This window comes from Aquarana catesbeiana, linkage group LG02 (genome assembly GCF_042186555.1).
Source record: "Aquarana catesbeiana isolate 2022-GZ linkage group LG02, ASM4218655v1, whole genome shotgun sequence".
Taxonomy (NCBI): Eukaryota; Metazoa; Chordata; class Amphibia; order Anura; family Ranidae; genus Aquarana; species Aquarana catesbeiana.
In genome coordinates, this window is record NC_133325.1 from 490025267 (window position 1) to 490043090 (window position 17824).

A 17824-nucleotide genomic window follows, 5' to 3' on the forward strand; every position below is an offset into this window, starting at 1 on the left:
ACATTGTAACAAAGTGTCATTTCTTCAGTGTTGAAAAGATAATAAAATATTTACAAAAATGTGAGGGTTGTACTCACTTTTTTGAGATGCACTATACATATATAGTGTATTATATATATATATATATATATATATATATATATATAAAATATATTTTGATGATTTTGGGGTATTTTAGCTCATTGGTAGCGCCAGTGAGTCCAGCCCACTCCAGTGAGTCCATCCCACTCCACAAAGTTTGTTTTAAGGCTTTTTCTGACCACTTTTATTGTTGAAAGTATGGTAAAACAATCAGTACTCCACCTCATGGCTCTTCTTTGCAGTATACTGTATCTGCTTTGGCCTCCTGCCTTGGTCCTCCAGTCCCAGTGCCCGTGCACTAAACGCTGAACCTTCCCCAGTTCTGGCTGTTTCTCCTGCAGCTCCCTGCTACTACATCATTACAGGCTCGGCCTCTCCCTGTCCCGCATGGACAGTATGGAGCAACATGCTCCTAATGGCTCCCTTGCATAGACTGACCCCCTTGGTAGGGTGGGGTCACTAACCTCTAATCCCAGCTATAAAATAAGCCCAGTGCACACCTGGCTCATTAGTGTGTCTGTTTTCTGCAAAACATGGCCTAAGCTGCCAAAATAAAAAGTGTCATGGACTCGCCTCTCTACTATATATACAGTATCTCACAAAACTGAGTACACCCCTCACATTTTTGTAAATATTTTATTATATCTTTTCATGTGACAACACTGAAGAAATTACACTTTGCAACAATGTAAAGTAGTGAGTGAAGCTTGTATAACAGTGTCAATTTGCTGTCCCCTCAAAATAACTCAACACACAGCTATTAATGTCTAAACCGCCGGAAACAAAAGTGAGTACACCCCTAGGTGAAAATGTCCAAATTGGGCCCAAAGTGCCAGTATTTTGTGTGGCCACCGTTATTTGGCAGCACTGCCTTAACCTTCTTGGGCATGGAGTTCACCAGAGCTTCACAGGTTTCCACTGGAGTCCTCTTCCACTCCTCCATGAAAACAACACAGAGCTGGTGGATGTTAGAGACCTTGTGCTCCTCCACCTTCTGTTTGAGGATGCCGCACAGATGCTCAATAGGGTTTAGGTCTGGAGTCATGCTTGGCCAGTCCATCACCTTTACCTTCTGCTTCTTTAGCAAGGCAGTGGTCGTCTTGTAGGTGTGTTTGGGGTCGTTATCATGTTGGAATATAGCCCTGCGGACCAGTCTCCGAAGGGAGGGGGATCATACATTTTAGCAATCATAGTTCCCTCAATGAACTGTAGCGCCCCAGTGCTGGCAGCCATCATCCAGCCCTGGACCATGACACTCCCACCACCATGCTTGACTGTAGGCAAGACACACTTGTCTTTGTACTCCTCACCTGGTTTCCGCTACACACGCTTGAAACCATCTGAACCAAATAAGTTTATCTTGGTCTCATCGGACCACAGGACATGGCTCCATGTCCTTAGTCTGCTAGTCTGCTTGTCCTTAGTCTGTTTGGCTTTCTTGTGCATAATCTTTAGAAAAGGCTTCCTTCTAGGATGACAGCCATGCAGACCAATTTGATGCAGAGTGCGTTGTATCGTCTGAGCACTGACAGGCTGACACCCCACCCCTTCAAACTCTACAGCAATGCTGGCAGCACTCATATGTCTATTTCCCAAAGACAACTTCTGGGTATGATGCTAAGTACGTGCACTCAACTTCTTTGGTCGACCATGGTGAGGCCTGTTCTGAGTGGAACCTGTCCTGTTAATCTGCTGTCTGGTCTTGGCCACCGTGCTGCAGCTCAGTTTCAGGGTATTGGCAATCTTCTTATAGCCTAGGCCATCTTTATGTAGAGCAACAATTCTTTTTTTCAGATCCTCAAAAAGTTCTTTGCCATGAGGTGCCATGTTGAACTTCCAGTGACCAGTATGAGAGAGTGAGAGCGATAACACCAAATTTAACACACCTGCTCCCCATACATACCTGAGACCTTGCAACATTAACGAGTCACATGACGGTCCCCGTCGCTGAGGACGTCAATGACGAAATGCGTACGATGGAGCCACGCACACTACGTCGCTTTCTGGAACTCGAGAGGTTGGAACCCAGCTGGAACGCAGCGGGCCGCTGCTGTCCCATATCTCGGGCTCACATTAGTGCTTTGTCTGCAGCTTGCTCACCATTAGGCCCAGAGCTGGCCGTAGACTTAAACGCTGCTTGAATTTTATGTATGCTGTTTTTACTTTTTAATAAACGGACGGACTTAATTTTTTACTACACTATGGGAGCCAATCTCTTTCTTCCATGAGGTATATATTTATGGTCACGTCCATCCTATCTGGAACCAAAGGGATCTACATAGCAGACACTCTGGTGAACTGGCATTATAGAGTGCAACAATTATGCGTATTACCCCTGCAGGGGTGATAGGATTCGAGTGGGGACCCTTGAGGGGGAGCACATAAGTCACCTGGATTTAACACTACTGGGTATTTATTTTTTTAGATTTGTCGGATTGTGCAGATGCACATTATATGCACATTTGTATAGTATTTTATTGTAATTGGTAGGATTTATATGTTATGTAATTTTCTTATGGTGGTATCTCACATATCTGTATGCACATATTTATTATGCACTTTAGGGGTAGCCCCTGTGGTACCTTAGTTTAGGGATTATTTTATATATTATGTTTTTATGTATTACCTATATGGTTTTTTAGGATGTGTGCCCTTCAAATACTTACACACATATACACAAGTAGTATTCCCACATTAGGCACTGGGTTGAGGTCTTCAGGCTGCGATATAGGAGCTGAGGCTTGGTGTCGATTGTATACCTAGGGTATAGTCCATTGTATGCCCTTGGCACAGCCCCCCGCCCCTTCCCATATATTTAGTGCCCTTAGTGAACAGGTAGCGCCACTTAAACCCTATCATTTGTTGTTTTTGGCATTCTCTGATGGGTTTGTTTTGTTTTTTTCAGCCTAATGATGGCTTGCTTCACTGATAGTGACAGCTCTTTGGATCTCATATTGAGAGTTGACAGCAACAGATTCCAAATGCAAATAGCACACTTGAAATGAACTCTGGACCTTTTATCTGCTCCTTGTAAATGGGATAATGAGGGAATAACACACACCTGGCCATTGAACAGCTGAGTAGCCAATCTTCCCATTACTTTTGGTCCCTTAAAAAGTGGGAGGCACATATACAAACTGTTGTAATTCCTACATCGTTCACCTAATTTGGATGTAAATACCCTCAAATTAAAGCTGAAAGTCTGCAGTTAAAGCACATCTTGTTCGTTTAATTTCAAATCCATTGTGGTGGTGTATAAAGCCAAAAAGATTAGAATTGTGTCGATGTCCCAATATTTATGGACCTGACTGTATATAGTTATATAAATACAGTGGGGACGGAACGTATTCAGACCCCCTTATCGGGGGAGAAGAACCTTGGTGAGTGAGGTAAAAAAGAACCCAAAGATCACTGTGGCTGAGCTCCAGAGGTGCAGTCGGGAGATGGGAGAAAGTTGTAGAAAGTCAACCATCACTGCAGCCCTCCACCAGTCAGGGCTTTATGGCAGAGTGGCCCGACGGAAGCCTCTCCTCAGTGCAAGACACATGAAAGCCCGCATGGAGTTTGCTAAAAAACACCTGAAGGATTCCAAGATGGTGAGAAATAAGATTCTCTGGTCTGATGAGACCAAGATAGAACTTTTTGGCCTTAATTCTAAGCAGTATTTGTGGAGAAAAGCAGGCACTGCTCGTCACCTGTCCAATACAGTCCCAACAGTGAAGCATGGTGGTGGCAGCATCATGCTGTGGGGGTATTTTTCAGCTGCAGGGACAGGACCACTGGTTGCAATCAAGGGAAAGATGAATGCGGCCAAGTACAGGGATATCCTGGATGAAAACCTTCTCCAGAGTGCTCAGGACCTCAGACTGGGCCGAAGGTTTACCTTCGAACAAGACAATGACCCTAAGCACACAGCTAAAATAACAAAGGAGTGGCTTCACAACAACTCAGTGACTGTTCTTGAATGGCCCAGCCTGAGACCTGCCTTAAACCCAATTAAGCATTTCTGGAGAGACCTAAAAATGGCTGTCCACCAACGCTTACCATCCAACCTGACAGAACTGGAGAGGATCTGCAAGGAGGAATGGCAGAGGATCCCCAAATCCAGGTGTGAAAAACTTGTTGCATCTTTCCCAAAAAGACTCATGGCTGTATTAGATCAAAAGGGTGCTTCTACTAAATACTGAGCAAAGGGTCTGAATACTTAGGACCATGTGGTATTTCGGTGTTTCTTTTTTAATAAATCTGCAAAAATGTCAACAATTCTGCATTTTTCTGTCAATATGGGGTGCTGTGTGTACATTAATGAAAAAAAAAAAAAAAGAACTTAAATGATTTTAGCAAATGGCTGCAATATAACAAAGAGTGAAAAATTTAAGGGGTTCTGAATACTTTCTGCCCCCACTGTATATAGAAATATTGTAAAGCTTGGGGAACCGGGCTTCTAGGCAGGACACTGCCGTGCACTTTTACCGTCCACCATCCACAGTCTCCTCTATACTCCTCCACACCCACCAACAACTTCCTGTCTTTTTTTAAACTCACTTCCTCTGACAGGTGAGTTAACCCTTATTTTTTACTTAAAGGGACCACAGCCCAAACAGAGGGGAAATATAGCGTTCTTCGAGGACACAGCCACGGACATATCCCCCCCTCTGCCCCAACGCCAAGGAGGTGGGGGCAATAGTGGAGCTAAAACAATGGACCTGGGAGAGGGCATCTTCATTTTGATGCAGTCTCTCGGGCCTATGCTCCACTACAAATTTAAATACCTGGAGTGCCAGGAACCAACGAGTAATCCTGGCATTAGTCACTTTACCTTGTCTCATCCATGATAGAGGGGCATGGTCTGAAAATTAGCCTAAACTTCCTCCCCAAGAGGTAATATCTGAGGGATTCCAGAGCCCACTTAATAGCCAGACACTCTCGTTCAACTATAGTGTAGTTTTTCTCCGCTGGTGTCAACTTCCTACAGAGGAAGACTACCTGGTGCTCCTCGCTATGAAAAACTGGACAGAACCCAAACCTACATCGGAAGCATCAGTCTGGACAATGAACTTTTTTGAAAAATTTGGTGCTATCAGGACAGGGTGTTGGCACAGTGCCGACTTGAGCTCCAAAAAAGCCTTTTCAGTGCCTGCATTCCACTCAACCATGACTGATTTACGACCCTTAGTCAGATCAGTCAACGGAGCTGCCAATGTGGCAAAGTTGGGTACAAACCTCCTGTAGTATTCCACTATTATCCCACCATGCCCAGGAATGCATGTACCTATTGATTTTGCGATGGAGCAGGGCCAGTTCTGTATAGCCTCTACCTTGCTGACCTGAGGTTTCACCACCCCTCTACCCACAATATATCCCAGGTATTTCACCTCCTTCATTCCCAAAGCACATTTTTCAGGGTTTATTGTAAACCCCTCCTTCCAAAGGGAGTCCAGCACTGCCTGTACTTTGGGCAAGTATGATTCCCAGTATTGCTAAAAATGACTATGTCATCCAAGTACACTGAGGCATACTCCCGATGAGGTCATAAAATCCTATTTATTGCTCACTGGAACGTGGCTGGAGCAGTTTGTAATCCAAAAGGCATTCTTTTGTACTGAAAACTCCCCTCTGGGGTAGAAAAAGCAGTTCTCTCTAGCGGCCTTAGTCAACAGGATTTGCCAGTACCCCTTAGTAAGGTCTAATGTAGTGATATACCTGGCTGGACCTAGTCTCTCAATAAGCTCATCTACCCGGGGCATGAGGTAGGCATCAAACCTTGAAACTTCATTAAGTTTTCATAAATCATTGCAGAATCGCAGAGTCCCGGTGGGTTTCGGTACAAACACAATCGGGCTTGACCACTCACTCTGCGATTCTTTAATAATCTCTAGGTCTAACATCTTCCTCACTTCCTCCGAAATGGCCTTGCTCCTCTGGGATGCGGTATGGCCGGACAAAAACTTTAACTCCTGGTTCTGTGGTAATATCATGCTCTATGACACTAGTTAGACCTGGCAAGTCTGAAATTTTTTTTTATTTCTCTGCAAGAACTTTTCCTGCTGACTTTGGATTTTAGACAGGGTATTTGCTACTTGGACACTCTCCACCTCAACCTGAGGCTCAAGTCTTGCACCAGCCAGGGAGGGTACCGGTTCCCTGTCCTTCTTGGGCTTTAACAAGTTCACATGATATATCTGATACGGTTTCCTATTGCCTGGCTGGTGGACTCTAAAATTTACTTCCCCTATTTTTTCCATAACTTCAAAGGGGCCTTGCCATCTGACCAAGAATTTACTTTCCACCATGGGAATCAACACTGCTACGTCATCCCCCACTTGGAAGTGTCTTATTTTAGCGGTCCTATTATAGACCCATCTTTGAGCCTCCTGGGCTTTTTGCAAATGTTCCTTGACCAGTGGCATCACGGTTAGGATCCTTTCCTGCATTTGGGAGACATAATCAAGAACACTCTTATGCTGAATAGGTTCACTTTCCCATTCCTATTTAACAAAGTCCAATAGTCCACAAGGTCTCCGGCCATACACCTACTCAAGGGGGGAAAACCCTGTGGAGGCCTGGGGCACTTCCCGGATAGCAAACAGGAGAGCTGGCAACAGGTAGTCCCAGTCTTTCCCATCCCTTTGTACCACTCTCTTGAGCATAGACTTAAGAGTCTTATTAAAATGTTCTACGAAGCTGTCCATTTGGGGATGGTAGACTGATGTGCGCAGCTGTTTAATCCGGAACAGCTTGCACACCTCGGCCATAACCCTCAACATAAATGGAGTGCCCTGGTCTGTGAATATTTCCTTAGGAAAACCAGTTTGTGTAAACAACTGGAATAGCTCCCGGGCAATAGCCTTAGATGAGGTATTCCGCAGGGGTAGCACCTCAGGATATCGAGTGGCATAGTCGAGGATCACCAGTATGTAGGAGTGACCCCAAGCAGACTTTACCAAGGGACCCACTATATCCAGGCTATCCTTTTGAATGGGACCTTAATTATAGGCAGAGGGACCAAAGGGCTCCGGAACTGGGTCACTGGAGTGGTCAACTGACAGGTGGGACAAGAGGTACAGTATCTCTTTACCTCTGCTTTCAGACCTGGCCAGTAAAACCGGTCGGTGATCCGTGCCTCCATCCCAGATGTCCCCCTAAAACATCGTCATGGGCCAGGTCCAGAAACTTTTGTCTATACTGTTGGGGTACCAACAATTGTGCTACCATATTTTCTCTCACTTTGTTAACCAGATAAAGCAATTCATTACATACTGTGAATTGTGGCCATCACTCATTCGCACCTGGCTCTTGGGGAACCCCATTTACCACTACAACCTGTTCCCATGCCCTGGACAAAGTGGGGTCCTGCATCTGGGCAGTACCAAATGCCCCCTGGGGATCACCCAAATCTGGCAGGGCAGGGGTAGAGGCCACTTTCTCATCCTCTTTCCCATCCTCTTCCTGCAGCATTACCTGAAGCAGAGAGGGTTCCCCCCTTTAGTGTTAAAGTGGTGTTCCACCCAAAAAATAAAAAATACATGAAAATTCCTAAAAAAAAAAATGAAAAAAAAACATTTGGAAAATTTTTTTTTAACTCACCTCTTCTAACATCTAACATCACTTCTCCCTCGACACAGGAAGGACTCGGAAGGAAGGACTCGGCTCTGCTCCCTCCCTCTTGTCAATCACCTGGGACCCATTACAGGTCCCAGGTGACTGAGCGGCCAATCACAGCGCACGGCGCAGCTCATGCTTGCGCAGTGGGTGCCCGGCTGTGAAGCCACAGCCCGGAGCCCACAGTTGCAATGCCGGAGGGGGAGGCGAGCGGGGCTTCGATCCCCCACATCGCTGGACCCTGGGACAGGTAAGTGTCCAATTAAAAGTCAGCAGCTGCAGTATTTGTAGCTGCTGACTTTTAATTTTTTTTTTTTTAATGGGCCCTCCTCTTTGAGGTAGGTCTGTGAACCACACATTTTGGCATCCTTAACAGTATCAACATTACTTTCATCACCATTAACCAAATTATTAGCATTTTCATCATCTGGATCCACATTAACAACATTTGGCAGTTCTGGATTATTCCCCTCAACAGCAGGAACAGAGGAACTAGTTTCTCCCCAGTCTCTGGACCATTCAGGTAGTTCTCCTTGTTCCCACAGCTTTGCAAATAATGGACAGTCCCGTCCTATTATAACATCATGTACCAAGTTCTTCACCACTCCCACCTCTTTATTGTCCCCGTGAATACACACAGCCCGTAAAGTTTTGCTTATTGGTGCCGATCCTCCCAATTTCTCTGGGATGAACCAGGGTTACCATGCTTCCAGAGTCCAACAAAACCCTGGCAGTAATTCACTCAATTAAATAATGATATTTGAAGCGCTTCACAATGTGCATGAAAATGAATATATAAGAATAAATATAAATAGTAAAATAAATCCAGCGGTGAGTAAAAATTCCTAAAAAATCCAGCAATCAAAATAGTGTAAAATTATAAAAAATTAGTGACACCAAATGTGTAAAAAAATTCACATAAAAAAATCCACATAAAAATAAATATATAGGGATGTATTCAGAAGGTTCAATTATACAGGTGTAGAATCCTGATTGGTATAGAGCTTTTGATCACTAGCAAAGCTATTTAAAAACACTTGCTTAATCAAGGTGCTCATTGACCTTCATAGTAACAATGTGCTTTTTGCTTCTATTCACAACCAATGTGAGAATCATAAACAGGCAGATAAGAGAAAATACCAATCATTGTGTAATAGTTAGGATACCAAGGTACACAGGCAAACTTCAATCCACTCACGTGTGCCTTATAATGATAAGGCATATGCAGGTTTTACTTCAAGATCCTTGAAAAAGTCACGTGACTGTGATGTAACGCGTGGGAGGAGCCAAGGAAGCTCTGTGCAGATCAGCAGTATCACACAGTGTACTGCACTGAATCTGCTCCTGTCTAAGGTGGCTGACTGCTATAGTAAAACCTCCAGCTGGGTTGCTAAGCGCTGATTAGCTTGCTCGTGGCGAGTCTGTGCTTGCATATTAGCCAAGGACAGCTGTTTAATGAACTCCTCCATTGGTTCAGCTATCAGGGTTTATGCAGCTTTACCCAGGACATGAATCCAATGTACTGTCCCTTTTAAAGTTTAAGTCCAATGCCAAAAAAAATGCCTGTTACGCTGTCCTGCCCGCATCCTCTACCAGTTGTAAAGTTTGGTGAACCAGCTAGATCGCAGGACACAGTCTATGCAATTAAAAGAATGTTTATTTAATCTAAACAGCTTCACAGCAGAAAAAACAGGAAGAAATATCAGTCTCGCCTACTAGCAGAGCTCAGAACTGCTATCGCAGTTAAACAGTCCAGGTAACTTCCCCTGCTAACAGGCTTCCAGGCAGGACACTGCCATGCACTTTTACCGCTGTACACCAAACCACCATCCACAGTGTCCTCTATACCCACACCCACCTACAACTTCTGGTCTTTTTGTAAACTCACTTCCTCTGACAGGTGAGTTAATCCTGTTGTTTACAAAGGGACCACAGTCCAAACAGAGAGGAAATATAGCGTCCTTCGAGGACACAGCAACGGCGTTCTGTAAAAAATATATATATATATATATATATATATATATATATATATATATATATATATATATATATATATAATTTTCCTTAAAGCGATATTAAAGCTTTGTGTTCTTTTTTTTTTAATAACAAACATGTTATACTTTAGTTTTGCACAGAGCAGCCTGGATCCTCCTCTTTTTTGGTCCCATGCTGGCACTCCTTGCTCTTCCCTCCTTCCGGGGGCCCCCACAGCAAGCAGCCTGCTCTGGGGGCACTCAAGGTGGCAAGCTTATGGCTCTGTGTGTCTATTCACACATGGAGCCACGGCTCGGCCCTGCCCCGTACATCTCTTTATTGGCTCACTGGCTGTGATTGACAGCAGGGAGAGCCAATGGCTCCCACTGCTGCCAACAACCAATCAGGAGTGCAAGTCCCCAGAGAGGCAAGGCTCCCGTGGACATAGCTGTATTGAGGGGGGCTCAGGTAAGCATTAGGGGGATTGGGGGAGCTGCTGCACACACAAGATCTTTTACCTTCATGCATAGAATGCATGAAGGTAAAACACATTGTACCTTTACAACTACTTTAAGTTTATGTCAGGATTTTTCTCCTTTTCTCCTGGAGGTATTTTGTTATGATTGCTTGAGCAATGGAAATGACAGAAAAAAACCTTCACTCTGAGTGAATTCAAAGGTATTTTCAGGGACCAATTACACCATTGCCTTTGAGCCAGTCCATGAGTGATTTTGTTGTTAAATAGTTCTACAATGTTGAAGACCTGCTAGGAAATAGGAGTTCAAAGAGGGAACAAAGGACACATAAATATACAGAATGGATGTCTGCTCTGGAGTACATGCCTCAGGTCAGATACAAATGTACACAGAAGTAAAATGCTTTTTTTAAGTGGTAACCTGTTTACAAGTAATAGAAAAATGTCAGTCCTCTATGAAGCAGTAAAAAATAGCATTCCTTATATAAAGGTCTTAAAGGGCACAATAATTTTCAGTCACAAAAATGCATGTAGTCACTGTTTTCTACCTTGATACCTATGTCGAAAATTTTAGATAAGTGATAGCTTTTCCTCTGATAATCATTTCTCTTAGCTTTTTTTTCCATGATTACATAATTACGATGTACAGTACAGTTTATATCTGCTTTGAAAAAAATAAATACAGTAAATGGGAGTGTAGAATAATGTGGATTTAGGACTTTAAGTTTAGGTAGCCATAGATCAAAGAAGCCTGCATTGCACAAGGATTTCAACTCTAAATGTAAATACTTGTTTGGAGGGTTGGTTTTAAAAAGTTGAGAGGTGAGGAGAGCTAGACCTAAGCTGGCTTTAGATGGATCAAAATTAGTCTGGCTCAGCAGGTAATAGAGACATTTTGATCCATGTGTGGCACTGCTGCTCAACAGAAGTTGATCTATCAATTGACTTCTGCTGAACGAACCTGTTGGAAAAAAGCTGATTGATCAGTAGCTGCAGCCAGAGGCTGCAGCCGATGGCTGCGCTGCAGATCTGTGTATTCTAAGAGAGGAGGTGTCCCCCCTCCTCCTCCCCCCTGCTGGCAGAATACAATAACTCAGTGGGGAGGATTCCTTGAACGAAAAAATTAAATACAACCAATTTCCCCATCCACACAATTGCGGTAGATGGGAGAATTGGTTCAGTTTTTTTGTTCAACCTGCTGTCATGTATGGCCAGCTATACACATGAGATTGTTGCTTTATGGAACACCCCTAGAAATGTAATTTCCTGCTTGTGTGATTGGCTCATTGATTTTCCTAGAAGTCTGCGCAAAGCAAAAAGTCAGATTGTAGGCATCCTCTGCAACAAAAATGCATTTTTGGTGAGTTACTCCTAAAGGGTGAACTTCTTCCAAAGGGATACAGACTTGACATCTTTCCTCTTTAGAACACTGCAAGTGCATCAGCTGACTAATAATGAAAATGTCACGACATTGAGATTTACTCTGCAGGCAACAATCAGCCTTTATTAAGCATATTTTTATTGAAGATTTCAGAGGAAGGTAGAAAGGAAAACAATCAAGTCAATATACATCTTCTATTGATATGTGTAAAGGTACAATGTTCATTGTCATAGTCAAGACAAATATTAAGGGAAAATAAAAGAACAATAAGTACTATTAGGGAACGGTGGGCTAGCCTCTATGACACCCCGAAACCCCTAATGGGAACAAACTGTATCGGGGAAGGGGCCAAACCATTTTACAGTAGATCCAGGAACCCACCAGCTAAACTAACCGCAATATGTAAGACTTAAATGAAGAGAATAACACCAGTATAGGAAATTAAGCATATAGGTTTACAAATTAGCACAACAAATAGAAAGGACAAACCATTAGACCATAGGCACCTATCTTTGAGTAAAGTGGACTGAATTACATTTTAAGGCCGTGAGAAGCCTTGGGATGAAGCAACCACAGCTTCCAGGATTTTTGAAAGATAGAGGGTTTAAGCTGTTTAAAAGCAAGCAATTTTTTATACAGACACTGCGCGTTTATAACTTCTTCTACCTTAGGGAGGAGGGAGATTTCCAGTGGCTAGTGTTGGCTATTATGGTTGCAAATAGAATATGTGCAAGCACTATTCTATGTGGGCTAGGATAGGAATCAAATCTTATATTTAAAAGAGCTAACACAGGATTGAGGGCAGGATAAACACCAGTAACCTCACCAATCAATTTTGCTACAGACTTCCAAAATGAATAGATATGTACGCAGCTCCGAAGTATATGGTATAGACTTCCTGCTTGAGTACAAAGCCTCCAGAAAACATTATGTGTATTAATAAAGATTTTGGACAATCTGTAATGGGTCATATACCATCTGTGATATATTTTCTGGAATACATTCCAATAGTCAATACATGATGAGGTTTGATAGCTTTGTTGGATAGCCTTTCACCATTCTGCCAATGGAAAGATTTTCGCTAGTTCTTGTTCCCATTTTAGCATATCTGGTTCCTTAGCCATTAGTGAGGTATTGGTTAATGTAGTATAGAAGGAGATACCACATATGTTCTTTCCTGACAGACTCCATGGCAGACTATGTGTGGGTAAATCCTGCATCCTCTCCAATGCTATAGGACCCCATACCCATAAGAGTAAGCTCACCTGCTCAGGACTGCGTTCCTTTTTTGTCCTCCTCCATGGACCATACATCTCGTGTTACTCTTGTGTGACGTCCAGTCAGAAATGTTTCCTGGTACCAGTTGTGTGATGCATCCCAGGGCCCAGCCATGAGCGGGCTAGTGGTCTAATTGGGCTTGTGATACCCCTGTGGTGGAAGGGAGGTAGCCCACATATACCAGGATGGACGGCGGAGTTTCTCATCGGCTGGCAAGGTCTGAAGATTATTTCAATACATTTATGGCAGACTGTTTGTGTTTGTGTTTGTGGTTTTTTGGGAAAGCCCTTTTTCATTCCCTTTTTTTGCTTTATGGCATCTGGAGCTCTTCTGTGTTCCAGATCACCGCTTCTCTTCCTGGTTCCCAGCCACCGTGTCCGTCCACACATGCGTGAGGCCTCGGTCACATCAAAGCTTGGTTCCGCGCATGTGCGGAGCGACGTATCGGCCCGTGGCTGCACAGGCGCTGTTTGGCCGGTATCTTCGGCACAGGCACGCTATGGAGGCCAGCGGTGACGTCATTCCGGTGGGGAAATTTAAACAGCTGTTAGCTTCTGCCAGGTGGGACACCTGTATGCAGCTGGTGGCAGCCTCCCCAAGCACCACTTCAGGCAAGTTGAAACCTCTTGTTTTCCTAGGGTCTTGCAGGATATTTTAGATATCTTAAAAGGGAAGTTTAAAAAAAAAAAAATTCTGTGTGTCTTTTTCACGTGCCTCTTAATACTCAGGTATTGTCAAGTGGTGCATGAGTGCTTTTGGCTCGGGTTGTCGGATTGTCCCGGAAATCATGGACAAGTCACCACCTTCTTGTGGCCAGCCCTCTCGCACTAGGTATGTGCAGTTGAGGGGAAGGGGATTAGGCGTGGCTGAGTTTAAAGAGAAAAGCTGACCCCCCCCCTTTTTCTTTTTGCAGCCCATCAAGATCTGACCGCCAATCAGTGGCTCAAGTCAACAGAGACCTTGCCAGGCCGCAACAACACTCATGATCTAGGTCCAGACGCGACTCTCCGTCTGGGACCCACCATCGGGGGAGATGTTCTCATTCCTCCCACAAACAGAGGAGATGTTCCCATTCCTCCTCCAGTCACCACTCCCAACACCACGATAGCTGCTCTGATCGCAGAGCCTACTGGGGGTGTGGGACCAGAGTCCCAGAGGGCAAATCCCTGTGTGATCCCTGTTATACCCGGGTGATCGGGGAAAAAGACAGAAAATCGACACAAAATCTTGATGTAGGGCCCCCTTGAGGGTAATTAACATATCTTGGTATCTGTGTGGTATCTAATATAGGTTGTCCAACTGTGGGAAAAGAGTCAAGCTGCTCACCAAATTCATTAGAATCACGAGTTGAATCAGTATCAGAATAGTTATCACTTTCATGCTCATTGTCATTCTCCAGCCTCCTCTGCTTTACTGGGCTGGTAGATGTAGACACACGCTGCTCTCCTCCTGTCCCCTGGTTGTCAGTAGGATATTTCTGTGAACTCCTAGCTGCAGCAGCTGCCTCTGATGTTCTGTGTGCCGGGGGTGAGAGCGCCGGCACCATCTTGAGTGCCTGGTGAATAGGTGCTGGAGGGAAGCCCCATTTAAAGCAATGAGAGCCTGACAGTGCCTGCAGATATTCACAGACATTTGCATTCGCTCATACAGCAATTACTGTGAATGATTAGCCATGGGTGCAGACTGTCTGCAATGGGGCTTCCCATCTGCACTTAATTGCATTGATCCTTGCTGCACCTCCTGTGGGTAATAGTAAATGCCTCCATTTGAGCTGCAGATTTTACTAATGTACTCTCTCTCTCTCTCTATATATATATATATATATATATATATATATATATATATATATATATATATATATATATATATATATATAATGTGTGTATATATGCAGTATATGCAAATGTGTGTATAGGGCTTGATGCCTTTGTTCATTTTTGGTGATTTATGTGTTGCTTGTCTAAAAAAAATTTTGCTGTGGGTAGCCCCTGTATATTTATCTGTTTTGTGATTAACACTATTACTTCTATCTGGATTTTTAAAGGAAGGTGTTCCTGTTTGTTTGTGACTGTTGTGCCCACACCATATTTACCACCACGTGATGTGTCTCCTTCAGAGTGATTAACCGTGCATTTCTTTTTCACCTGGTTAATGATTCCAACCCCCTGTGATCTTTTGTGAGAAAACTTTTTTCTCTTTCAAACTGAGTCATCTACCTGGGAGGAAAGTGAGGAAAAGGAAGTAGAGACACATTAGAGAGATAATTAACCACTTGCTTACTGGGCACTTAAACCCCCCTCCTGTCCAGACCAATTTTCAGCTTTCAGTGCTCTCACACTTTGAATGACAATTAGTCATGCAACACTGTACCCAAATGATTTTTTCGTCATTTTTTTTCATACAAATAGAGCTTTCTTTTGGTGGTATTTGATCACCTCTGGGTTTTTTATTTTTTGCGCTATAAATGAAAAAAAAAGACAATTTTGAAAAAAAACAAATTTTTCTTAATTTCTGTGATAACATTTTGCAAATTAGTCATTTTTCTTCATAAATTTGGCCACAATTTATACTGCTACATATCTTTGGTAAAAATAACCCAAAATTTGTGGAAATTATTTGGTCTGTGTGAAAGTTTTGGAGTCTACAAGCTGTGGTGCAAATCATAAAAAATGTATCACATCTGATGTACTGACGGCCTATCTCATTTCTTAAGACCCTAACAAGCCAGGAAAGTACAGATGCCCCCAAATAACCCCTTTTTGGAAAGTTGACATTTCAAGGTACTTAGTAAGAGGCATGGTGAGTTTTTTGAAGTTGTAATTTTTTTTCCCACAATTCTTTGCAAAATTAAGATTTTTATTTTTTATTTGTATTTTTTTCACAAAATTGTCATTGTAATAGCTTTTTTCTCTCACATGGCATGTGCATACCACAAATAACACCCCAAATTACATTCTGCTACTTCTCCTGAGTATAACGATAGAACATGTGTGGGACTTTTTCACTGCCTTGTCACATACAGAAGCCCAACATGCAGGGAGCACCATCAGGTGTTCTAGGAGCATAAATTACACATCACATTTCTCAACAACCTATTACACTTTTGAAGGCCCCGGAGCACCAGGACAATGGAAACACCCACAAAATGACCCCATTTTGGAAAGCTAACACCCAACGTATAATCTATGAGGCATAATGAGTCTTTTGAATGGTTAATTTTTTTCCATTATTTTCTAGAAAATGTGGAAAAAAAATGAAAACTAATTTTTTTTTTACACAAAGTTGTCCGTTTATAAGATATTTCCAACACATAGCATTAGATAGCAAAAATTACACCCCAAAATACATTCTGCTACTCCTCCTGAGTATTACGATACCACATGTGTGGGACTTTTTCACTGCCTGGCCACATACAGAGGCCCAACATGCAGGGAGCACCATCAGGTGTTCTAGGAGCATAAATTACACATCTCATTTCTCAACCACCTATTACCACCACTTTTGAAGGCCCTGGAGCACCAGGGCAATAGAAACACCCACAAAATGACCCTATTTTGGAAAGCTAACACCCCAAAATATAATCTATGAGGCATAATGAATCTTGAACGGTTCATTTTTTTCCAAAAGTTTTTGGAAAATGTGGAAAAAAAATGAAAACACATTTTTTTTACACAAAGTTGTCAGTTTATAAGATATCTCCAACACATAGCATTTAGATAACAAAAATGACACCCCAAAATACATTCTGCTACTCCTCCTGAGTATGGCGATACCACATGTGTGAGACTCTACACAGCCTGGCCACATACAGCGATCCAACATGCAAGGAACACCGTCAGGTGTTCCAGGGACACAAAGCATGCACATACCAAGAATTACACCCCAAAATACATTATGCTGAGCAAAGCGTAAACAAAAGATTACCTGTGGTTGTAGTAGCGCAGTTGTACACAAGAGGATAGCACTGGTCCAGGCAGCAGGCAGGGACTTGGTCAGCAATGGCGAACACAATTGTCCAGGCAGCAGGCAGGGATACTGTCCATATACAGTCCAGGGTCAGTGCAGGCAGAGATATTGTCAGAAGTGCTAAAAATATTGGTTCTGGTAGTAGGCAGGAACATGTGGTTTGGTCAGTGTGACAGGCAGAGACATAATGGCAGTAAGTCCTACAGGCAGCAGGCAGAAGTAGGGCCTCGTTCAGGACAGAATGGGGACAAGGGTAGAGGCTTCTCCCACCCAAATCTCTTTGAAGCCTCCAAGTCTCCAGACCCTAATCTAGGAATGAGAAAACAAAAAAAATTGTTTTCTTCATCCAGAAAAACAATTCTGGAGCCCCTCACATATGTGAGACCCCTGTGTTGGATCCCACTAGTCCAGTAGCAGGGTACAAGATCAGTACATGAGGCAGGCAAAAAACATGGTCAAACAGTCCAAGGTCAGTTCCAGATCAGGCAGAGGTATGTACAGAATCGTTAGGCAGAAGCATGGACGAATAACAGTCCAGGGTCAGTTCCAGATCAGGCAGAGGTATGTACAGAATCGGCAGACAGAAGCATGGTCGAATAACATGCCAGGGTCAGTTAAAGAGCAGGCAGTGGCATAAGGGGTGTGAAGGTGTGCGAAGGCAGGGAACTGAAGATTACGTTTACCATACTTCACTAATAATTTACTGAAGTATGGTAACGGTGAAAACATTCACCTATGCAGAAGCCTGGTTGGGAAGGACATTGGGCACAATAATAAGATGTGTCTCTTCTGACTCCTCCACTGGTACACACCTTATATTTTTTTTTTACATCATTGGCCTGTTGGTCTGGGAGGGAGTCTATCTGAAAGGTGGCGTTCGGAGAGTCGACTAGGAACATCTGATCGGATGTTTTCTGGTGGGCCGTTCGGGAATATAAGGGCAGTGAAAACTTCCTCCTGGTAGCCAAGGAAGCGTTTGGGGTTTTGGGTGGAGTTGTGGTAAATGACATATGAGTTGTATATGGCCAATTGAAAAAAATAAATTGCGACTTTTTTATACCAATGGT